Source organism: Ursus maritimus, unplaced genomic scaffold (assembly GCF_017311325.1).
Source record: "Ursus maritimus isolate PB19 unplaced genomic scaffold, ASM1731132v1 scaffold_1, whole genome shotgun sequence".
Lineage (NCBI taxonomy): Eukaryota > Metazoa > Chordata > Mammalia > Carnivora > Ursidae > Ursus > Ursus maritimus.
Window position 1 is genome coordinate 72,782,801 of NW_024423343.1, and position 23,944 is coordinate 72,806,744.

General features: G+C 34.7%; 1 long non-coding RNA gene and 1 pseudogene across 1 annotated transcript; one reads left to right on the plus strand and one right to left on the minus strand.

Moving 5' to 3' along the window:
• Nucleotides 1–462: 462 nt before the first annotated feature.
• On the minus strand, nucleotides 463–563 carry LOC121099906 (annotated as a pseudogene).
• An 18,311-nt stretch (nucleotides 564–18,874) lies between these two features.
• LOC103659472 lies at nucleotides 18,875–22,349 on the plus strand. Its single transcript, XR_567483.1, has 4 exons — nucleotides 18,875–19,876; nucleotides 20,375–20,574; nucleotides 22,020–22,093; nucleotides 22,192–22,349. It is a non-coding gene; the product is annotated as an uncharacterized LOC103659472 (long non-coding RNA).
• The last annotated feature ends 1,595 nt before the right edge of the window (nucleotides 22,350–23,944 follow it).

Here is a 23,944-nt window from a genome sequence, read left to right on the forward strand (position 1 = left end):
AAATATATGAAACTGTTCGTCAACGTTTGACTATTTGAAATAGTCAATGGTTTACGGCTATGATTTATATAATGTTAGTTTGCCAGGTTTGCCATTATACCCATTCTATAGTTTTGTTTTTCACTCCCTGCCTACCTAGAGTTAATAATGCTTATTACCTATTCAACAAGTATAGAAAAAACTAGTGAAGTTAAGAAAAATCCTAAATGTGAGGTACATGAAGAATATTTAGAGTGAAAGGTACAGGCTTCCAGTTAGGGAATGAATAATTCATGGGGATGAAAGGCACAGCATTGGGAATATAGTCAATGGTCTTGTAATAGCCTTGTATGGTGACAGACGGTAGCTACACTTATAGTGACCACAGCATAATGGATAGACTTGTAGAATCACTGGGTTGTATACCTGAAATTGATGAACATTGTGTGTCAGCAATACTTTGATAAAAAATAATATTTATTTAAAAATATGGCACGCTTCTTGATTTCGTGGATCCCTGCGCAGGGGTCATGCTGAGCTCTGTATCATTCTAATTTTAGCATATGTGCTGCTGAAGCAAGCACTAGACTTAATTTTTCTGATCATAGAGTTGTCTATTCTGGTGTGGCTTGTGTATGTACGGGAGTGCTTGTACGTGTGTTCCAGTACTTAATTTCACTTGTTGCACTCCCACCTAAGTGCTTTATCTGTTGGAGCTGCACTTGAGGAAAAGCTCTGAAATGATTTGCATTATAAGTTTTGTGTATGCTCTAAGTTTTAGCGTATTTCATCCATTTTTAACCAAGCCTAAAATAATAAAGGGAAACTGGAGATAACTCTTAATTATCCTGGGATTTTGATAGTTTTTGAACATGGAGTGTCACATGTATCTTAAAATATTAGCTCAGTTGCCATTAGATATCTCTTATCTACATCATAAAGTTTAGCATCTTGCTTTTATTGCCCTAGTTTTAAAAATGTATTTTAAAATTTTGCATCTTAGAATATCGATGCTCACACATTAGCTTCCTTTAAATTATAGTCGAAAGAAATGTTTATGTTTGTTAACCTTCTGCGTGGATGTCTCTCTCTGTCTCTCTCTTTCCTTCTCTTTCTCTCTCTCTCCCTTTCTCTCTCTCTCAGGAAGTCAGGAATACAAAGCAAGGGGAGACAGGTAATTGACCTCCTGACCAAGTTGTCCTGTTTGGTGAGGTCGTAACACACTGCCCTTGCGAGATTTACAGTAAAAGCCGAGCAGAGGTCTGGAGGAGAGGGACTAACAGTGTTAGGATCAAAGGCCTAATTGTCTGTTTTCTTGAAGTTGGGGTTATTGGCAGCTGCCATTACACCGTCCGTGCTGCTGTCACCCCGCACAGCCAACCAGCATGCACTAATTGCAGTGGCCTTTTCATCAAGTAAGATCATCCCACTAAACACAAAGAACTGTCTTTCCATTAGCACAGACAGTAGCCAGCTAGATCAGCTGGGCTCCTTGAGTATGATTGGACTGTCATATTGTTATGATTTGTTCAAGTTTAGAGCATTTAGCAGATACCCTTTGCACCTCTCTTTGTACCTGAATACTATAACCTGACTGCCCCTATCATTTAAGAGGGTACTATAGCTTTTCAAAGTTCAGCAACGCACAATTGCAGGCAGGCAACTGGTTTCTGACAAGAGATCAATACTGTCCTTCCAAACGCTGGAGTCAAGCTGCTGGGTCTGTCAGAGGGATGTGTGCTGTAATTGGATCATGGATGCTGCGAGTCATCTGAGTTTCCCTTCAGCACTGTCACAGCTGTCAGATGTCATCCCTTTGTACAGCTGTCACTGCGGGAGGGTTGGGGCTCTCTTTCCGTTCTAACCCAATGCAAATGTCCACTTAGCAGATGAATATTGAAGATATTAGACACTTCTTTATGCCTTTATGCAAAATAAAGATCTGTGTCATCTGTGAATTTCATGGAAATAAGTTGCAATTTATTCACTGTGAGAAAAGTGAAGTGAAGCCTGTAAAAATGAGAAATTATTTGGTTCAGGCTATTAAAAAAAAAGGAATATTTTATAGAATAAACAACAATATGCAGATATTTTTCTTGAGATGGAAAAACTAATAGTGTGAAGTATTTAAACGGTCATCTTATATTTGAAAGATATTTAAAAATATGTACGTATCTTTTACTTCGTCCCTATTCTTAGAAAAGAGACAAATCTTGGATAGATTTAGGTGCTTTTAGATCATTAAAATTTGTTGAAAAATATAAGCCCGCTATCTCTTAATGTAGCAATAAGAACAGATTTAAAGAATGTAGTTATATTTAGAATCAGGTCAAAGAGTCTCAAGAAAGTTTTCAAGACAGACAGGACAATCTCAATAAAATGAGTATGAAGTTTTGGCCGCAAATCATGTTTTTCTAAATTATTGCAATGAAATAGAAGGACATGTCCACAGTGGGCAAAATAATTATGTAACTAATGAGTGGCTTCTATCAATTTCAGTGACTTTCGCTTCTGTTTTAATTAAAAAGAACGTTCTAATAGAAATGCATTTTATTTCACTGTACTATACTTATAACCTATTTTTAGGAAGTGATGCACGGCTAACTTTGGAATTGTATAACTTGAGTCAGGTACATTTGCAACATATAGTAAAAATAAAGAGAAGTCACAGATGTGGCTTTGGCAATTATGGGTCCACGAATTTCCCTAGACTATCCCAGAACAAAGTACAATTTTCTTTTCTTTTCTTTTCTTTTTTTTTTTTTTTTTTCCTGCCTCTCTAAGCCGATGTCAGAGTCATTTTTGGATGGCCGACAGAGTCATTTTTGATCTGGGTGGCTGACTTCCTTTTTCTTGAGGTCCAGACCACACACCACCTTCTCTGTCAAACAGGCAGCTTGCATTCGCCCCACTGACAGAGTGGCATGAACCTTATTTTCCAATATCTAACCTTAACGTCCTGTCATCCACCAGGGGAATTACACTGGGTCAGCCCCTCAAATATCTGAATTTTTTGCCTCCCTCTGGCGCGATGAAGTGACCTCCCCTCATGTGACGTGGTTCAAGGTTTTTAGAGCCTAAAATTAGTGACTGCCAGAATCAAAACATATACAGTTGGTCCACATTGTGAGTTTCACTCAGTGGAAAGGGAGGGAACCCACAACAAACACACCCACTGTTTTCCTTTAAAAGATGAGGTGTTTGAAATGATGATAACATACCCCAAGGAGAACAAAAAGTCACATTTCCCCTGCCTCAATTAGCATTTTTCTCTCAATGTGATTTTACTTTTACAAGAAACAGGCTAAAATCCTATGAAAATTAACGTGTTTTCCTCCAATGAAATGAATTATTGAGCAATCAACTCGTAGTTGACTATCGCAAGTATAGTAAAATGGTCTTTAACAGTTACTTGGGCAGAAAATATAGGGATGAGTGAAGTAAAAATTTTAAACTTAGTTTCTTAAGGTTATTCTTCTGTGATGCTAACTGCGAACTTTATATGCAACTTTAGTGGCTCAAGTAGGCCTCCTTTTTTTTTTTTTTTTTAACATGGTTTATGGCTAATTACATCAGAGATCCAAAACACTCTTTTTTACATTTGCATTAATAAGGGTGTCACATGACCACATTGAAGTGGAAGTATACATCAAAGGTAGATTAAAGGTTGGTTAAGCATCGAACCATGTTCCATATGTAAATTTATAGCAATGATGTGCTGTAGAAAGATAGCTTACCCTCTATTTCTCTGCTACTAAATAAAATTAAAAATTCACAACTCTGGTTTATGGGATTTTAAATGAATTTGATCTCTCTTTTGGGCAGGGCAAATAAGTGTTTTGTGATGTATTATTTTATAAAAAAAAAAAAAAGACCATCGTTCTGGCTCATTTAATTTTGCGAGTGAATGATCTAAGATTAACTACAGACTAGTCAGTGCAGTTTAAAAGCTGAAAGCAATTTTCAGCCATAGATGGTAATGCCACATTCAGTCCACAACCGAATGACTCTAAATGACTAAGCTTCGAGGTCTTTGTATATGACCACAGGGCCTGATAAAGCCATAGGAACACAGTAAAAGCACAAAAATAGTTCCAATTTATTTGGTGCCATCACCTTAATGAGATTAATACAGACGTGTTCATGTGCCTAATTGGTGATTTTGTTTTAACTAGTAATGAAGGATTAAAACTTCAGGCAACAGGCTGCTTGCCGGAGGAGAAGGGGATTTGAGGGGAAAAGTTTTTAATTATAAAAGGAAGCCTGGTGAAGGACACCGCTGCAGAGTTAATAATAATTCTTAAAAAAAAAATAAACTGATTAAAATATGTACCCTGGATTGCTCCTGCCATTTGAAGAGAAAGGGTGATTTTATGAGCAGTACCACACACTGCTTTTATTTACGAATAGGCCATTTGGCATACAAAAACCTACCGAAGTGTTACTTCTGGTGAAAAAGCGTTAAAATGGAAAAGCATTGGCCCCCAAGCTACTGTGGAATTTCAACTATGTAGTATTGTATTCTAATTTATTCGTGTCACAGCCACGGCAAGGAGATGACCTGTGGCTAGCTGTCCTAGGTCCCACAGCATCCCAGTAAACCAGAGCGTCTCTGGAGGAACGTCACCTATGACTTGCAACGGGATTGCCCTCCTCAAAGTCGAGTTGTAACCGTTTAAATGCTAACAGTCTTGAGCATGCTGCCAAAACACAAACACGCAGCCTATGTCATTAAAATTTAATTATAAGGGGGCAGCTGAGCCCCGTTTGAGTTTTGAATCTGAAAAATCTTATTAAAAAAAAAGATAAAAATGAAAGTACCAACCAAATCTATTAGCATCTGTCTCTACCAGCCCAGTGAACTATATTTAAATAGAATTGCAGGTTTTATCAGAGTTCAACAGCACGCTCACAATTCTCACATTAAAACCCATTTTGATTATGGCTCCTCTGTCATAACCATGAGATGGACCATTGTTTTATCTCACTGTTGGTGGCGGTGCTGATTGAACTTGGGCCATGTGTATCTGCCCGCATGCTCGTTTTTTTTCTTTCTTTCCGCACAAAGAATAAAATAAAGGAACTATATCCCTACACTGCCAACTGAATAATATAATATTATCTCGGCAATTATTCGCACCCCCCCCCCCCAGAAACTTGGCCCCAACGCTGACGTGTCATTTTGATTAGGGAAAAAACCCTGAAATGCAAGAATTTTGCCTTTGATGTTCTATTATGAACCACTTTAAAAGGACTCTAGGTAGTGATACTGTGCAGCGTAAGATGCTACCTTCCCAGAGAAAGAAGACAGAAATATATTTTACATTTCTTGTCAGATTGAACTTTAAGACATCCTGACTGCTTTCTCTATAATTTAAACATCACAGCCAAAATGGCAACATGCTTTGTTCAGTTCCAGTTGTGTGGAGTTTTAGTGCTTCATTGATTCAGAGGAAGTCTGAGGCTGGCACCGGGAGCGGGGCGTCAGAATCACACTCTCACTGCAGCATGTCAAGCCATTATATCTGGGACCGGAATGTCACCGTGGTCTCAATGGTTCGTCAGCTGAAGGATATGGTTAACAAATGTAAAACCAAACTTCAGAGGAGTTGGTTTTCTGTGCTAAGTGATCTGTATTCCCTCTGAATTTACTTTCCCCTAACCCCGTGAAATTAACAGTACTTTCTGACATTCGACCCCCTGACCTCACACATAATACGAATTTAAAAAGCACCATGCATGAGTGTGTCTCTGTAATGCAAAACTGGAAAAAATGACCATGTCACAGTTTTATTATACAAAACCTTCTCAATCTCCATTGCATGCTTCATATATGAGCGCTCGGTTTAAAGTTATTATAAAGAAAAACACAATTTTAAGAGTAATAATTCACCGCTCGTGACTTTTATAGACAATAAATTGTAGCAAATACATATTGCTACCAAAAAGCTCTGTACTCCATTAATGCAGATATTTACCAAGATAAGTGTTAAAAAGAGTCCGCTGGAAGACTCTGATGGTTCAGAGGAAGGGGCTACCAGGGAGCCGGTTGCCAAGGGTGCAAGTGCGTGCACAATGTGTAGGTCTCAAGGTTTAAGAGGCAGAAGCAGGGAAGTGTTATGTGGAAATGATTTTGTGTTATCAGGCTCAGGGGATGACAGCATACAAGAGTAAGAACAAGGTGCTATGTGGCTTTTTCTTCACTGTGAAGTAAAGATTGACGGCTGGAAGTAAGGCTTACAGACAGACCTGCACACAGGACCTCTTCACCTAGGACTCGTAATCACTACTCAAAGGAAAACGCATTTACCAGGGAAAAGCGGCTGTAGCCATCAGAAGTGTGCTTAAAACACCACTTAAATATCACTTTATACGCTATTACTTGCAAACTGTGGCTTCGTATTAAATTATACTTGCATAGGCTTTTGCTTAGGTGCTGATAATGCTTTTGAGGTTGCATTGGTGAAGAAGAATTTAGGCTGCTTCACAAGAGACGTGACCAGAATATTCCACGCGGCTGACAGTGACAGGGTGAAAAATTGCAGAACTGTACTTTCTTTCCCCATATAGATTGTAATTTTAATTGTCATTGTGGCCCTTCTGTTTTAATTATGGGACTTCTTTGATATATACCAGGACATCGTATTGAATGAAAATATGGTGCTATAATAGTCTCTTTATAATTAATGACCACATGTAGATCTTGGTGCATAAAAGGGAAGGAATAAATGAACAATTTATTTAACTAGGTTTTGGATTTCTTTCTGTCTTCCAGTGAATATAAAATGATCCCAGGGCTTCTGAGAATGTTTGATGTAAGAACTGCACAGAATATCTAATAAAATTACTTTAGGCTAGATTACAAAACATATTATGTTTTAAAATGTTCTGCCCACAGATGGTAAAATTGTTCTATTTACCATATTATTCTTTTAACATTTTATCTCAAAGGATCTTCTAAATTTATTTGCAAGTATATTTTAAATGTGCCTTCTTAAACAGATTTTACTTGTGATATAATTAATTTTTACAGGTAAAATGAGGGTTCAGGAAAGAGACTTTTGGAGCTTGATTTATCAAGTTGCAAAAAACCAAAAAATGCTCTCTGAACTTTTGCTTTCAAAATACAATAGATCTGTGCTGCATTTTTTCTCTGGAAAGAAGAATACATTTTTCTCAGTTCCCACTACTAAACAGAAACTGTTTTTCTACACAGCAAAAATCAGTAGTCTGTTCATAGGCAATCCACAACCCTTAACATCTGTGAAGAGGAAATAGGAAATTCCAAAAAGGCTTAACATTGTTCTCCAACTCTCACGTAACCGCCTTACCATATAGAACACTGTGACATAAATATGCTGGGCTCATATACATTTCAAGAGAGCCAGACCTCTGTGGATTTCTGGAAAGCAGACCTATTTGTCCAGAGTCTGTCACTGTAACACAGGAAAATACCCCCTGACAAGCTTCTGCTAATTTTATTGTGGCGTGGAGTCCTGTGCATACATCGTCTACAGTATGACTGCAGTTCAATTGCAGAGCACGATGAAATTGGATCGGCAGGGACAGAGACTACCCTGGGGTCAGCTGTGACCATGCCACTTCCATGTGATGTCTAGTTGGGGTGATGGTGTGTAAATAAACGTAGAGAATTGCAAATCTTGTCATGGCCACGCAGAACAGCTCAGGCATTTAAAGATGGTTGCCCGCAAACCTAACCGGAAGGTGGCCGCTCTGTGTGGTGGCTGAGGAAATACTCAATCCTTCGCCCGAGTCGCCGTCTTGACATATCTGAAAGTACTGACCCAGCATTATGTTGCTGAAGGGATTAATCACTAAATGGTTTTTCACTGTAGTGGAAAGTAAAGAAACAAACTAAGCATGTTTGAATTTGGTGCTTTTAAAGCTATTATGCTGATAAAAAGACACTTTTTATTTATATTATCCTACTTTGATTTATTTGTTTTTTTAAACGAGGCGAAGCATCTTAATATCCTACTGTTTATTGAATTTAGCACATTAAAGTTCTATCAGTTCTTGTCATTATTGTGAACTTTCCTGATGTTAGAAAATAAAATATTATAGAATTCACATTTGCTGCTTATGAATCTAATTTTATTTAAATACTACTTACAGAACTCATTAAAATATACTTAGGTTTTCCTACCTTCAACCAATAAGATGTATTTTTTACCAGTTTTGCATTTACACATATCTGTTTTTCTGTTACTTTTCCCACATGACAATTACCTTTCATTACAAATTTATAAAATCATTTACATTTTAGCAGTTTAAATGTTTCTGCTGACATTTTGTAACTATTACCCTCTTCTAGAATGGCATATGTTCAGGCAGTTAATAAAAAATTAAATGGAATAGCACTAGACAAGGTGAAGCTTTGTATCAGAGTGTTCTTCACATTTCTGAAAATACCATCTTTGTGTTGCAAACTGTGAAGTGAGGTTAGGGCTGTGCCAATATGTGTATTTGTCACAACTGTCACAGGGACCGCGAACTAGCCAATCACACAGCCCTTAATTAGACAGTTATATTTTGCTTTTTAGAAATTGTCCTCGTGTAAAATGGTGTCTATGATTCAGGAAAGGTGCTGGGTGTTAAGAGGGCAAAGAATGCCAGCAGAAAAACACTTTAATTTTTTAAAGAAGATTTATTAACTGCTGCATGATTTCTTAAATATAGAAATGAAAGATGAAATGCAAAAGAAATTGTATAAATTTAGCGGGGAAGAAAGGTATTATAAAGGTACTGCTATTTTGAAATAGCAATAGGCTGAATTAAACATCACCATCTTGTAGTATATTGTATGGATTTTGAAATTACAAATTTAAAAATGCATAAAATGAGCATTCAAATAGTGAAGAGATCATAGATGTTGTAAAAAATATATCGGTTCACGATTATGACATTGACTTCACTGGAAAACTTCGTTTAAATTATTTGTTGCCGAAGGTAAATTATGTATTTTTGTCAGAGATTATTTATGCTTTTATATTTTTTGAATTCTAGAAACATCTATATAGCACAATTTTAGATATATATCTATATATTTAAATGAACTCGGGGTTCTTCCTTCTCAAAGTAAAAGGTATTGAACACCTTGTCATATTTGAAAACATGTTTTTAACTTTTATAATATATTTACACACAATTATAAAGTTTCATAGAGAATGAAGCAGACAAAAATATATCAGTAAAATTGTGCCTGTGCAGTAATTGTATCTTTATATGTATTTTCCTTGTCTGTAAAAATACACACTAATACACCTTTTTACTGCTGTTATCTCTATCCATTTTTACATTTTGAAGATTGGAAATTGAAATTACATTTATCTTTTAAGTAATAAATCACCAAGATACTTGGTAATGTTTGCCAGCAATATTGCCTTTGGATAAAATGTGATGAATTTTATAATCTTGCATATAAGTAAAAGTAAATCAGCATGATTTCAAAAATATTGTAAAACTTATTATAACCTTTTTCTTTTATAGAATTTCTGAGGTCTTAAAGTTTTTAAGCTAATTCCAACCAGAGCAGAAACATTTTGAATTCCTGGAAACTAAGGGTGGGAAGTCCTAAAAAATCCCAATAAATGAAAGCTACACAACATCACAAGGAGCCCTTTTTAAGAAATTAATTATAAGCCTTAATTTAGGTAAAAGAAATACGGCTTATTGGTTGTTTGTTTTTAACAGTGAAAATTTCATGTATTTTATGAACACAAAAAAAGTCTAATTTGGGGTAACTTGCATGGTTCTTCCCATTTTAAATCTTTATTCAATAGGCATATCATAGAAGTTTTAACAGTCATAGCAGATTAACCTTGCCTGTGCTTTTGGAGTCTAGTCATCTGATGAATTTACATGCAGCTGGATGAAAATGCTATTTGGAGAGAGATTGAGAGTTTATTTGATTAAATCCCTTTCTCCACTACCTTGACCTCTTTCTTGTGAAATAATCAGAACTGTTTAGCAAGAATATTCAGGCATTAATAATGAATTGCTTTTGAGCTGGTTTCTTCTGCATGCAACAAACCCATTGATGTCTCTCCTTATTTTTTTCTTTTTTTAAATACTGCTTTGTTTAATGAACACTGTGATTAGAAACAGTAAGAAACGTATCTTTGAGGAGTTTTGTTCTGTAATATGTAGGCCATTTTGCTATTTGTAGTACTCATTGCTGTGGTTTTACCTTCCTCTTCTTCCAAAGACGGTCTCCCCACAATCTGTATAAGGTTGGGATGTGTGAGGCCAGCCCAGATCTTCCATGTGATTGGATTGCAGGTACATGGTTTATCCTCACCAGCTACAAGGATGATTTGGAGAGTTCACAGGATACTATGAGTTTAAACAGTGACATTGTTCATGATTCCTTTGTTTGTATATTTCTGCAGTTGTCCTCCATAGACCCTCGGTTCCTCACAGTTTCGCTGCTCATTTGAATCAGCTCACAGTTGTTTCCCTGAGCAATTATTAGATCATATTTCATAGAACCTTTTATTTTTAAGAGACTTTAGAGATCGTTCGGTACAAGCTATTTTTTAGAGAAAGAAAATTATCTGCAAGATTAAATTAATTTCCCATCTTGTACAGCAAAGTACAGACAGATTTGGGTTGATTCCAAATCCACTCCAGGCTAGGAAAAAGCAGGGCAAGATATGGCTATTGTCCTCATCTACTTAAAATACAGTAGACAAGATATTCACATCTAAAAAAGACAAGATATTCACATCTAGAAAACTAATCAACAATTAATAGTAGTTAAAGATGAATGAAATAGGGACTTCTTACCCTGAAAGCTGAAAGGCAGAATTTACCTCCTTCACTCCTTGGAGTATTACTGGATGAATCCCTGGTTTTATTTGGCAAAAATAGATTGGTCAGTGTTTGGAAGCTAAAATAGCTTTCAAGTGTAACTCTGCCACGAAGTAATGGGAGCAAGTCGAAATCTTTACAAGTACAGTGCTTATCACTCCTGGTGTATTTAGTGCTCTTGACAGTTAAATTTTTCGGCAGGTGGCATATTTGCTGTATACATACCCTACTGCACTGTCATCCATTATAAAGCTACAGTATCTTGTCTTCATACTAAATTAAGCTTCATTATAATTTGTGTCTTAATAACATGCACTTCACTGTAATATGTAAAATGCTTGGCTTTCATGAACAACTCTATGGAAAAGCTGTACAGTATCTCATTTGCATTTAGAAATTACATTACAATATACTAAGCTGCAGAAAATCTAATCTAACAATTTAAAATAATAATTTCTAGTGCTTTACAAGGAGGCTACAAGTCAGATTACAATAACACATTGTACTATTTCTCTGTTGAGTAAAACAGAATTGGTTCATCATTTTTTTACCTCAAAAGTACCCAAGAAAGATTTAATTCTTTAATAATGAGAATGGCATTATATTGAAAGGAGAAGACCATTTAGATTGCTCATGGGTAAGTAAAATTTGTCTTACTTAATCATAAATTAGTCATTTTAAAAAATATAATCATATCATTAATATGCTAAGTTTAGGGGAAAGGTTCTATGAGACTCAAAAGACCTGATAGCAATCCCATTGTACAGACAATATATCTTATTTTCAAAATGTTTATCTTGTTAATTATGAAGTAATACATAATTCAAAAATTAATCTTCAAAAATCACAGAAAACATATAAAATAAATTTTTATAGTGACATCTAAATATACTTACTCTAAAACGTTTTGTTATATTTTTGATGTTTAGGAACCTATAAAGATCATATAATATTGAAAACTTGATGGATTTGAGGTCAGGGTTTTTAATGTTGACACATACATATTAGAAGATTTCTAAAAAATATGAAATTTATTGAAATAAATACTTGAGCACCCATGATATAACTTATTCTTGAGTATGTCGGAAAACACAATCTTCTTGCCACCAAGTATTTCATGACATATATTGGGAGTAGTAGTTTTATGTATTAATTTTAATACGAGAATAAAGTTAGTGGCATAAAAGAATAAAAACCTCAGCACTTAAGGAAAGAAGCCATATTTAATAGAGAATCAGAAAGTGCTCGATAAAGTTTTATTTTAGATGAGGATGAAGTTAAATTCAATGAAACCCAACAAGCATTTATTATTATCAACTATGATATGACCTCTGCTCTGAAGGACCTTGCAATCTCGTTGCAATAAGAAGACATTGGAAGGGGCGGCTAATTCTACTGAGCTGTTAGGGAAAGCCTCATGAAAGAAATAACATTTGACAAAGTTTTTAACTAAGCAAGAGATAAGTGGGTGGAGGAGGAGCCATCCTGAGATGAATGAAGAGCATAAGAAAAGAAAAAGTTTTAGGGTGTGAAAGGGCAGGTATCTTCTGGAGAAATGGCTAATCGTGGAAAGGCGGAGCCTTGTGATGGCTGATGAAACAAAATAGGAACAGAGCTTGAGGTCCCTTGTAAGATTTACCAGAAGAGTGACAACAAATGGCCAAATTTCTTTTCTTTTTCCACTCACTTTTTCTCTTTTCCTCTCTATTTTTTCTTTCTGTTTCTGGAAGATAACCCTAGCAGTTTTGTAAGAGTGGGAGAGTAGAGAGAAATAAGGAAATTTTGCTTCAGATTGAGGCAAAGCCAGCTTCTCAAGATAAGCTGAGAATTATCATAATTTCTGAAATAATATGTCTCTGACCGTATTTGTGTTTAAGAATTTCTAGTGCATTTCTTACTTTATTTCCATTTTAGAAGACTACAATGTGAAGTAGAGATAGTAAGTGAGAAATTTAGACAACAATCTTTGTAGCTAAGAAAATCAACTTTTCCATTCCCAAATTATGCAAATTTATTATAGTAGGCTGGGTTATTGCTCAGCCTTCTCTCTGCTTTATTCCATAAACAAAACTTTATTGAGTAAGAACTAAGTAGGTTCCTTTTATAAGACTTGAGTCTTGGGCTCCTCCTGCATGATACTAAACAAATCAGATGACAAGTATCAAGTGCTATCAGTTTTCTTTTTATCAATAAGAAAAACCGTAGCAAATGAAATTAATTTTATCCAAGTTTATATCTTTAAAAAACTGTTTATTTTTTGTTTTTGTTTGGTTGTTTCTTTTGCAAATAAGCTTTTCTTTACTTCGATTCTAAAATCAGTAAAATGTGCCAATTTTTAAAAACGTTTAAAAGAATGATATTTACTCTAAATATACTTCATATTTGTGCCAGAGACAAATATTTAGAATTTGAAGCAATGTCTTTTTATCACTCAGAAAATCTGTGAAACACATCTTAATTATGGAACTAGATAAAGTTCTAGAGTGATTCTAGAACAATAATATTGGGAGATAATTATGTTTTTGCTACTTATTATTTTGTATTATTCAATTCAGTGTCCCTTCTCTGGGTAGTCTGCAAGAGTATGATACTGGGAGGGTGTAGCCAAGGAACTAATGTAAAAGAAAAAAATGAAAGAGATAAAAGAAAAATATATACATTACCAACAATGTCAATTTATTTCTTATTTCTAAATACTATAATGCCAAGTGAACTTTGACTTTAAGCCTAAAATCTAATGAAGACTGAAATTGAATAAATAATTATGTCAGCAAACAAGGTAGATGGTCTGACAAAGGATGGAATAAACTAAAGTCTCTAATGCTCAAAATATTTAGATGTTTAGAAGAATGTTTTATCTATATTTTATGCAACTAGGATGAGGTTGGCATGACATTTTTGTACATTGCTTTAAATAAAAACTGGACTCTGACTATATCCTAGAAATTTAATTGATTATTTTTCTAAAAATCCAAAATGGAGTTAAAAAAACAAACAAACAAGCAAACAAAAAAACCCAAAACTCCATTGTCTTAACCAAACAGTCTTTCTGATATCATACAACCTGGTTGATCAGCATAGTCTCCATAACGTCAACTTCCAATAAAGTTGAAAGTTCACATTCAGTTCCACATATTTTGCTTTATGATAAAAGGTATGTAACACAGTAGGAGGTAACCCTCCTATAGAAAGAGGTTTGGAGGCTAGACTCAACACCAAATATAAGGGCCATGTTTTAAAACTGAGTTTGCCCTGAGAAAGGTGCCACATAAGAAGTGTATAAGTTCATTACTTTAGTCTCCACTCCTCGTTTTTCCTAGAAAGCTTTCATTGCGCAGAGCAAAACATAATGTCATGCTTCAAAAGATCAATATATCCTCTAAGTCTAGTATGGCAAGCTTTCATTGGAACAGGACAAATTCCATCCTTAATCTGTGGCTCCTTCTCATTTCAGTTAAGTCTCAATGTCTCTTGGCAGTTCTAGATTTCATTCCTTGGCTACCTCAGTGTAATTCTTGAAGTTTCTTTCCCAGGTTTTCTGTGCTTTCCTTAGGACAATAACTGCCTTCCACAATGAAAGGGGGTGGAATCTACTGATCTCAGTCATAGGTTGGTCATGGGACCTGGTCAAGAAAGAAGGAGTAGGGGAAAATGATGCATCTAAGACAATTTCGAGAGATTGAAAAGATAGTGGTGCTACTACAGAATTAGGAAATCGGGAAGAGGGCAAGTCTGAGGAAAATAGTAAATAATAAAGTGAGATTCGTTCTTACTTTGAAATTTATACCTAGATGATTTGCCAAACTCATGAGAACAGTTTTGGCACAGTGGTGAGAAGAAATCCACATTTCAGGAGTGTAAAAATCAGCAGATAGTGACATATTAACCATCATAAATGTTTCACAATAAAGGAAAAACCAAAGATAAGGATACCTCTTGAGAAGGAAAGGGAAGGCATTTTCCTGGGAAGAGAAATCATGCCTCGGGTCAAAGGCTGTAGGGAAATGAAGGATGATGAAATTCAAAGGAAAAGAAGCATCGCTTTCTTGAATAAAGAAAGAGAGTATAAGCAAAGAAAAACAGCTGAGGTGCTGAAATGGAGGGGGTGCTCAAAGCAGATAAACTCTATCTTCTCATGATATAATAGTCAACGCAATCTGCACAAAGTAAGTCAGTTTTCTCTTGACCAACGTGGAGATTGTTTCACAGAGTTACAATTGGGAAAAGTAATGAAATTCCCACCCCCTATACGACACACACACACACACACACACACACACACACAGGCACACAGCGAAAAGAAGGAAAGAAAAAAAGTGAAAAGAATCTTGAGAAGTAGTGAAAGCCTGACTGTGGTTTAGTAGAATTATTTTACATTTATACTTGCAAAATACCCTAACTATTAGAGTGGGATTACATTTTCTAATTGGTTCCTCCATTTATGGATGTTTCTCCTTATAATAAAATTTTAAACACTGTGTCAGGATAAATGTTTCAGAAGCTATCCTGGGTCATCTCTGTGAAAATTTTCCTTATCATAGACTGAAATGTTCTTCTCTGTAGCTCTAGTGTTAATTTATCAGAAGAAAACCTACCCTCTCATTATGCCTGCTTGTCAAAAGCTAGCACATCCTTCTTTGCTTTCAAGACTGCAGACTATACATTTTTTAAAAATAATAATTTCTAATATTATTGAATTTCTTTCATCGAAGAAAAAAGTACACATTATTTTCACTCAGGGAACTATCCATATATTTAGAAATAACTCATAACTCAAATAATGATATGTACGATTACAAATAAAGATTTATTGCATGACTTATTTTTTGTTTTGTGCATATTTATATGAAAACTATTTTGTTTTGATTGAACTCTACACTGTCAATTAAATGAATCAATAGTAGCATTTCTGAAGATAGAGTGTCATGAGGATAACATGAAGGCAAAGAATCGGGAATAGGAATTAAAAAGACCATAAAAGAAATATTGATATATTTTTATTTTTTGGAATTTTTGTTCTGGATATTGTGATAAAATAGATTGCATATTAATCTCCAACGAGTAAATTTCTCCCTGAGGTGTGGTTGGAATGCTTTAGATTACAAGTGGGTATTTCTTTCCTCATTGCATTTTTCCAGAACATAAGAAAATGACTGGAACATTACTTTTTATGGTTGATAGCCTGGCTTTATCAGCTTTTTTTTCAATGTTGTAGAATTAGTCCATATGTTTATGACCATTTCCTTTATTGTAAGTATCTATACTAATTAAAAAGAAAATATTCTTCATTAAGTTATAGTCCTCACACCATGTCTAGAAAAGGTTAACTTACTTAAACAATATGATAATGTTATTCTTCATAGATTGCTTTCTTTATTGACCACCATGTAGATCCATTAGTTATTGATATACATGATCAAATGTGGGAACATTCTAATATGTTACAGAACTGCTTTTCTTTGAGATTTAATGTAACTCAGAAAATAACCCTCAGAGAATGTGAGTAAAAGTATGTATTACGTCAATTATGCTTCCGTAGCAAAAATTTTAAGAAAAAGAGTTTGTTTATAAAATTCTTATGTAATATTAGCTTTGAAATCATTGTAACTGGCTTAGAAATTTTGGCAAAACTACTAAGCTACCTACTGGTTGAGTCAATAAAATAGTTCATACCCAGTATTCAGTCCATTTTCTACATTAAAGTTAGTCTAAATATTAATGAAAATTGCAACAGAGAGAATTGCATTAGTTTCTGACAAGATTATAGACTGCAAAAGGAAATTTACAATCCCTTGTCATAGCCAGGGCCAATTCAGAATCCAGATACCCTCTGTCTTGTCAAGGGTTTTACCTTAGGCCATTTATACCCTTCCCACCTGCCACATTTGCGGTAGGAATTTTCAGAACAGATTTATTAATCCTTCAAAAGCTTCCACACTGGTATAGTCTACACTGATTACCTAAAACATTCAGAACACTTTGAAGGAATTAACCATTACTGGAGCGAATTTTCCCTCTTTTCTTTTTCCCCTTCCTAACAGAGAGAGGGAGTAAATGGAGAACCCAATCTTCTATGCTTCCCTTTTCTAAAAAAAGAAAAAAAAAATCAAACCAGTGTACCCAGAAAATTTAAGCTGATTCCAGAAAAATAATATTAGGATGGTGATTTATTTTCTGTTTCAGAAATACAAACCTAATCTGAAGTTTTCTCTTCTTTAGAGTACTGGGAATTTAATGCATATTTAAACATCTGATTAACTCTAAACAACATGCTATAGAAATTCCAACCATTCATTTGATTTACATTCTCCCACATTTTCTTCTCTTTCTCTGTATTTCTTCTTCACTTATCAATGGTCTTTTTGAATATATCTAGTTCAAAATAAAAATTCTTAAGTTCCACATAGCAATTGCAACTTTAGTTTCTCTTTAATTTTTGAGATGTAAAAATGAATAAATAAATAAATAAACAAACAAATAAATAAATAAATAAATAAATAAACTTTTGAGATGTAAAATGAAATTTTCATGAATTCTACCAATTGTGGATTGATATTGCTTAAAATGACCTAACACACACTTACAGTGTGGTAAGGATTGCTCTAAATTCTTCGTATAAATAACTGCTATAATTCTAAGAACAGCCCTATGCAGTATTGTTTGTATCATTATTCCGTTTTTACAGATGGGATATTGTGGCACAGAGAGTTTATGTGATGACTTGCTCGAGACCAAAGAGTTAGTTGATAGTAAAGATACAAACTTTAAATTGTGTAGCTTCTACTTTTCACACTCTTAGCTGTGGGCACTGGTGGATTATCATAAAGTAGGAGTTTCTAGGGCCAGAGCCAAAAACCTATTCCCAAATCAGACCAATCATTTTGTCTTTTTATAAAATTCATCCTTGTGCATAGTGGTTATAGAATACAATTTTAATAAGGCTTTTAGAGAAAGATCATTGACTTTGAAGTCAGGTAAAATTACCTTAAAGCCTTATTTTTATAGCTAGCTTGTTGTGTGGCTGGTTTGGATTATTTTACTTAATTTCTCTGATCTCACTTCTTCAAGAATATGAGGATTAAAGTAGTTACCTATATAAAGGGACTAGCACAAAGCCTGGTTTACTGTCGGTTTCCTTTCTTTTTACTACAAGAAAAAAATAATCTATTTTCTTTTATCTTCTGCTATTCCATGTAGGTGAAGCTTGAAGGAGTAAACAATTCACACCCTTCAGTCTAGGCTGCAATGGAACTGGGCATTTTATGTAGTGATTTGCAATACTGAAGCATTTAGACATGCTATTTTTCTATTAATTAATTAGCTTGTGCCGTAATAGAAATCTTCAACCCCCACTGCGCCACTGTGCTTTACTCTGCCTTTGACGAATGAGCATCCTGTTTAACAGATTTCACTAGAACCACACAAGAAAGGAGAAACGCTCTCCACCATTTCACAAACAACCACTGCTTGCCAAATCATATTTTGTGTTAAGTTTGCTCTTCCCTTACGGGGAATGTAAGTAGCTGGGGATCAAGTTCCATGTGATTTGCGAAATGCCTAAATAAACTCATTTAAAACTGGAGATTATGTCTATTGATAAAACACTGTCGTGAATATTTCACTGAACACTGGGCTACTTTTTTTTTTTTTTTGCCTTTTCAGATATATCATAATGAAACCTCCAGAACTTTTGAGAAAGAAGAGAAGTCCTATTGCACACTGGGAGTATATATTTTGAGTATTAATATATGTGATCTTTTTGAAGGAGTATATCTGCTGTTTATCGGGACTTTGTTTCATGTGTCAGTTTGAGGTACTAAGGCCACATATAGTACAATATGCTGAATGTTATTAACAATAAGCCTCAATATAAGAAAGGTACTCTCTATCTTGTTAATAGGACAAAAGATTCAGGTAAAACTAAACTTACAGTAAAAGTAGATAAATAGAAAGAGTAATCAGTTATAAGGTTGATTTTTATTTAAAACTTTTTGAAGTATTTGTCAAAATGAGATGTATCTGGAATGGAAATGTTGTTCTGCTAACCATTTGTATATTGGCCCGAAGTTATTCAACTGTCTGTATGCACTTTGAAAGTATTTGAATTGCGTGTTAAATTCAGGTTAGTTATGTGTTAATAACATAAATGATTATGGGCAAGAGCTGTTAGGGAGACCCAGGAAGAGGGCAGATGTTACACTTGCCTCATGAAATGTTTTCATTGTTTCACTTTCTATCACATGTAACTTTCAAAACAAGTCCAACATCATTGAAAGGATTCAAACAACATATACAATTACTAAGAAAAAACTGAGCACGTGCAAATTAAAATAGACCTAGAGAATCTTTCCCTTTCTGATAAATTTACATACTAATTCAATACTTAAGGCTGATGCCGGGATAGATTTTAAGAGTTGAATGGCACTATCAGTTATTTACTATAACCATGTTTGGATTTGCTTTGTGTAAAACAAATTCCCCAAATAGCTCCTTTGAAATTTAAAGTTCACTACCATTTATGATATATGAAAACGAGTTATTTTTAGCCAGTATCTTTCCCCCCCATATTTTATTTTACATTTCATTCACTCGGTTTCACTGTCTGGGTGATGATCATCTATGTAATATATGTTAGGAATTTTCACTTGAAGGACCATGTATCTTTAAATGTCTTCTTTTTATTCATCCTAGTTCTAACACATGTAATTTCCCCTTTAATTTGACATCATTTAACGGCACATTACACGTCAATGATGTGATCTGTGAATATTTACAATGTTCATGTCATTTTTATTTTCTAATCCAATTTAAGTAGCTCTGCTTTTTATGACATCATGAATTCTTCAGTCTTTTTGGTCTTTTTGGGACTAATTATTCCATTAGTTCCCTTGAAGTAGCTCTGTGTTGTCAGTCATTTCTTCCCTTTTGATCATAAGACCTTTGCTGCCCTCCCTTGCATGTACGATCAGTCTTAGGTTTTTGCAACCAAGCTAAGAGGCAAGCGCAGTCCTCATTCTTGCAAACTGCTAGTAACGATCGTTTCTGCTCTCAAGACAGTCTGCAGGTAAATCTTTCTATTGTTAAACCATGGCTTCTAAAGTTCCTATTACTGAAAACAAATTTGGATATGTTTAATAATGATACTTATAGTAATAATGAATGTTTTATATACAGTACTTTCACATGCGAAAACAGAGACATGAGAAAAACAATAACAGTAAGAAAAATACCCAGATAAAAAACAGACTAAATTTCACCTGTCGCAATATTACATGGTACATAGTCTATGTTTATTGTTGAATGCTGGTTTTGGCATAATTACAAAATGTCTTAGATTCAACTTTTGAAAAAATCTAGTCTTCCCTGGTATTTTCCATATCCATTTGCCTGCTAACTTATATGAAAGTTTATAGATGTGATTAATTTTAAGCAGCATAAAGGCAAAAGAAAATTTGGAATGATTAAAGCATGACTTTGTCTTTAACCCTCTTGTTTACTGGGAACTTTTAACATTTCCTCTGTGATACTGAGGAGCTCTGCTGTCTGTTGCTGCCCTCTGTAGTGATGAAGAAGAGAGCACAAGATCGGCTTTGTTAAATGCAATAGAACTTGACTATAAAAATTTTCTCCAGAATGCAAATGCAGCCTATTTGAGAATCGTATACTCTCTGAAAATAAGAAGCCAATAGGACTATTTTTGCATCTGACGTGCTCTTCTGCAAGCAATAGACACTGAGAAATATAACCAGACTGCCTTTTTAGGTATCATTTTTATAAATTGCAATATGACTAATTTAGTCATATAGAAAGTACCACCAAGAATATGTAGATATAAACTAAAATTAAAATACTCTATTTAAAAGTAGATTTATGATTTAAGGTTTCAGATAGGATAACAAGGGCTAAGAATGGTTCAGAATTTCTGCCTTTATAAGCCAAACAATCTTAAACCATTTAAGCCTCCATGAGGCTGTATTTTTTTTTTCGTCGTTGCTGTTTTCCAAATGGGAATAATTATAGGAAAGCTAAACTCTTATAAGGAATGTAGTATAAACTATCAAGTCCTACCCAAATAACAAGCATTTTTATTTCCTTTTTTTTTTTTTTAAAGATTTTATTTATTTGACAGAGATAGAGACAGCCAGCGAGAGAGGGAACACAAGCAGGGGGAGTGGGAGAGGAAGAAGCAGGCTCCCAGCGGAGGAGCCCGATGTGGGACTCGATCCCGAGCGCCGGGATCACGCCCTGAGCCGAAGGCAGACGCTTTAACGACTGCGCTACCCAGGCGCCCCAAGCATTTTTATTTCCTTATCTCAATTTAGTCTGATTTAACTATGAAATAGTTAAAATCTGTTCCTCCCTTCTCATTCTACTCTTGAACATTGATCCCACTGCCCCTTCTTCTGGGAATAAGGTTCAAGAGGCTTAGTCCAAATGACAGGCAGTTGTTGAACTCAGGAGCAACTTACTAGGATATGGGTAGTGTCTAGGGAGAGAGACAACACAAATGTGCCCTCTTGAAAAGAAGGCTGGGAGGCTAGACAGGGCGTAGGGACTTAGCTAAGTGGGCTGAGGCTTGGAACAAGGAATTCTTGGCAGAAAAACTGAAACCTAAGCCCTCTTAGAACAATAAGGCTATCTTTGCTGGAGTTAGGGTCAGACCAGAGACTATGGTGGCCCTCCGGAGGCACAGCTAATTTCAGGCATCATCTGAAATTGTACTCTTTTTAAGACCCTTGTTTATATGATAAAGTCAACAGATGTGAGTTGGAGTACCAGCTCTACCATTTACGGACTGGGAGGGTGTACCATAGCCAAGTTCTTCAATTTCTCTGAGCCTCAGTTTCCTCATTTGTAAAGTTGGGGATAACCATGGAATAATATTGATGAAGGCTGATCTAATGTCTAATATTCAAAACAGAAGGTATTTAGTAAAAGTTAACTGATTCCAAATCTGGTCAGGATGAGAGCGGGAATTAGATAAGTTAACCTGTAGGTAATACCAATGACTTTATTTAAAAAGAGCCATGAAACCTTTTTCCGAAGTTCAGAAATTACATGACATAGATGATCGCTTATTCTATATATTTCTATATATCTCAGTGTGGGAAGTTGATACGTAGTTAGGGATCAGCTCATGTACCATGGGTTCTATGAGTCCATTGTCGTGTTCATTCTTACATTGACTTATACTTTGACTTTTCAAGGACCCCATTCCTGAAGTGTAAGTTCTGCTGAAGTCTGAGTGAGACTCCAGGACATGTGTCTACAGTTTGTGGAGGTAGTTCAAATGATTAAGTCTTCAATATTAAGAACCAATTTGCCTAAAGGATATGTGGTATAATTAATTTTGACTGTTTTTTTTTTTTTTTCATCTAGTGACATTGCCATTGGGATTTTTTACAAAGATCATATTTAACCCTTTCAATGTCTGTTGGGGGAACAGCTGTAAAAAAATAAATGGTTATATAATGGACCATGAATCCTTTTTCTTTCTTTTAGCTTAAAAAAGAAGTGGACAGCTCTATTTAATTTTAACACAGTCAAGACATTAGGGGTTGGATGAAGAAAGGTTGGGGTTTGGGAGGTGACTGAAAAAGCCTCTATCTATGGGCCTTTTAACATTGTCTCCATTTTCTTTTGAGAACAAGAGAAAACATTAAACATTTAAATATGTAGACTTTCGTAAGTAGAAATAAGAAGGAATCATTTTTTTCTTAACACTGTTAAAAATGAACTTTGGATCTGAAGAAAAGTAAATATGTGGGTCCTAGAGCCAGAATATCTGGATTTGAATTCCAAATTTGTTACCTTAGCTGTGCAAACTTAGGTAAATTCTTATGCATGTTTGTGCTTTAGCTTTCTCTACTTTAAATGGGACTAATTATAGTACTCACAACACTTTTTCATGAGGAGTATACAAATTAATACTTGCAAAGCATTCATCTATATTTCTAGGTTTGCATGGAATCTTTATAGTACGATGTAAATCCAAGGTTTAGAGACAGTTACAGTTTAAACATAAAAATAGTTGCCCGGTTATAGAGAATTGTTGAATCACTATATTGTACACCTGAAGTGAATATAACACTATACATTAATTATATTGTAATGAAGATTATAATAAAATCATTTTATTATTATTTTATAATTATATAAATATGAATATATAGATATATTATTATTATATGATTATATAATAATCATCATATTAATGTATATTATTTATATTTTATTAAATCAGTTTTCCTTGAAATAATTATGAGGCTATATGTTATGCCAAGTCCACAGCATGGTAATGCTGACTAGAAATCTCTGAAGTTTCTCAAGAATACATTGAGTCACAGAATATGGGCAACATTCTCCATTGCTTTGAGTTCAGAGTTGCTCTTTGTCAGATTGTTCTTCAGACAAAGCATTCAGCAGTTTGATGAAGCGCATCTCCATTTTCTTAGGTGCATTTTGTAAAATATGTGTTTCAAAGTCTTGTGCACGTTACATTATTGGTGACTGGTTGCTTGTAAAAAGTTAAGGTGGTTGTTGGTAGTCGGCCGCTTTGGTGATGCCTCCTATTTTTTAGTGCCCTCTTTTGTAGTGTGCAATTTAATCAATGTTTTAACTGTGAGTCAAAAGTACATATTTTATGAATTCTCCTTAAAGGTTTACGATTTTTTCTTTTACTACTAATATACAAAATGACCATTTTATGTCTCTAATGATTGTGTCTCAATAGCCCAATACAATTACTAATAGAGAACTACATGGTCTGAAATGAGCTCTAATATAATTATTTCTGTCCCTGGGTTGTGGGTAATTCAATCTTCAGCACTGATGTACTCAGTTAAACATGGTGGATTTACATACCTACAGTCATAGGTACGTATCTAAAGAGGCCAACTAGTATCATGAATAATAATCATTTCATTTTGCTATTTATCTAGTGAAAATCTGGATTCTGAAAGCCTTATATGATTTTTCTCAGGTGCTCAATATTAATGAAGGAGAAGAAATTTATATGAATTACTTAACGCTTATCGGTAATTGAAACAGAGTCTGCCAAAAGTAGAAATGGAACTTCAAATTTGTGTTTTAAAATTTATTTTTTTCCAAATGAATTTATGAAAAACTATTT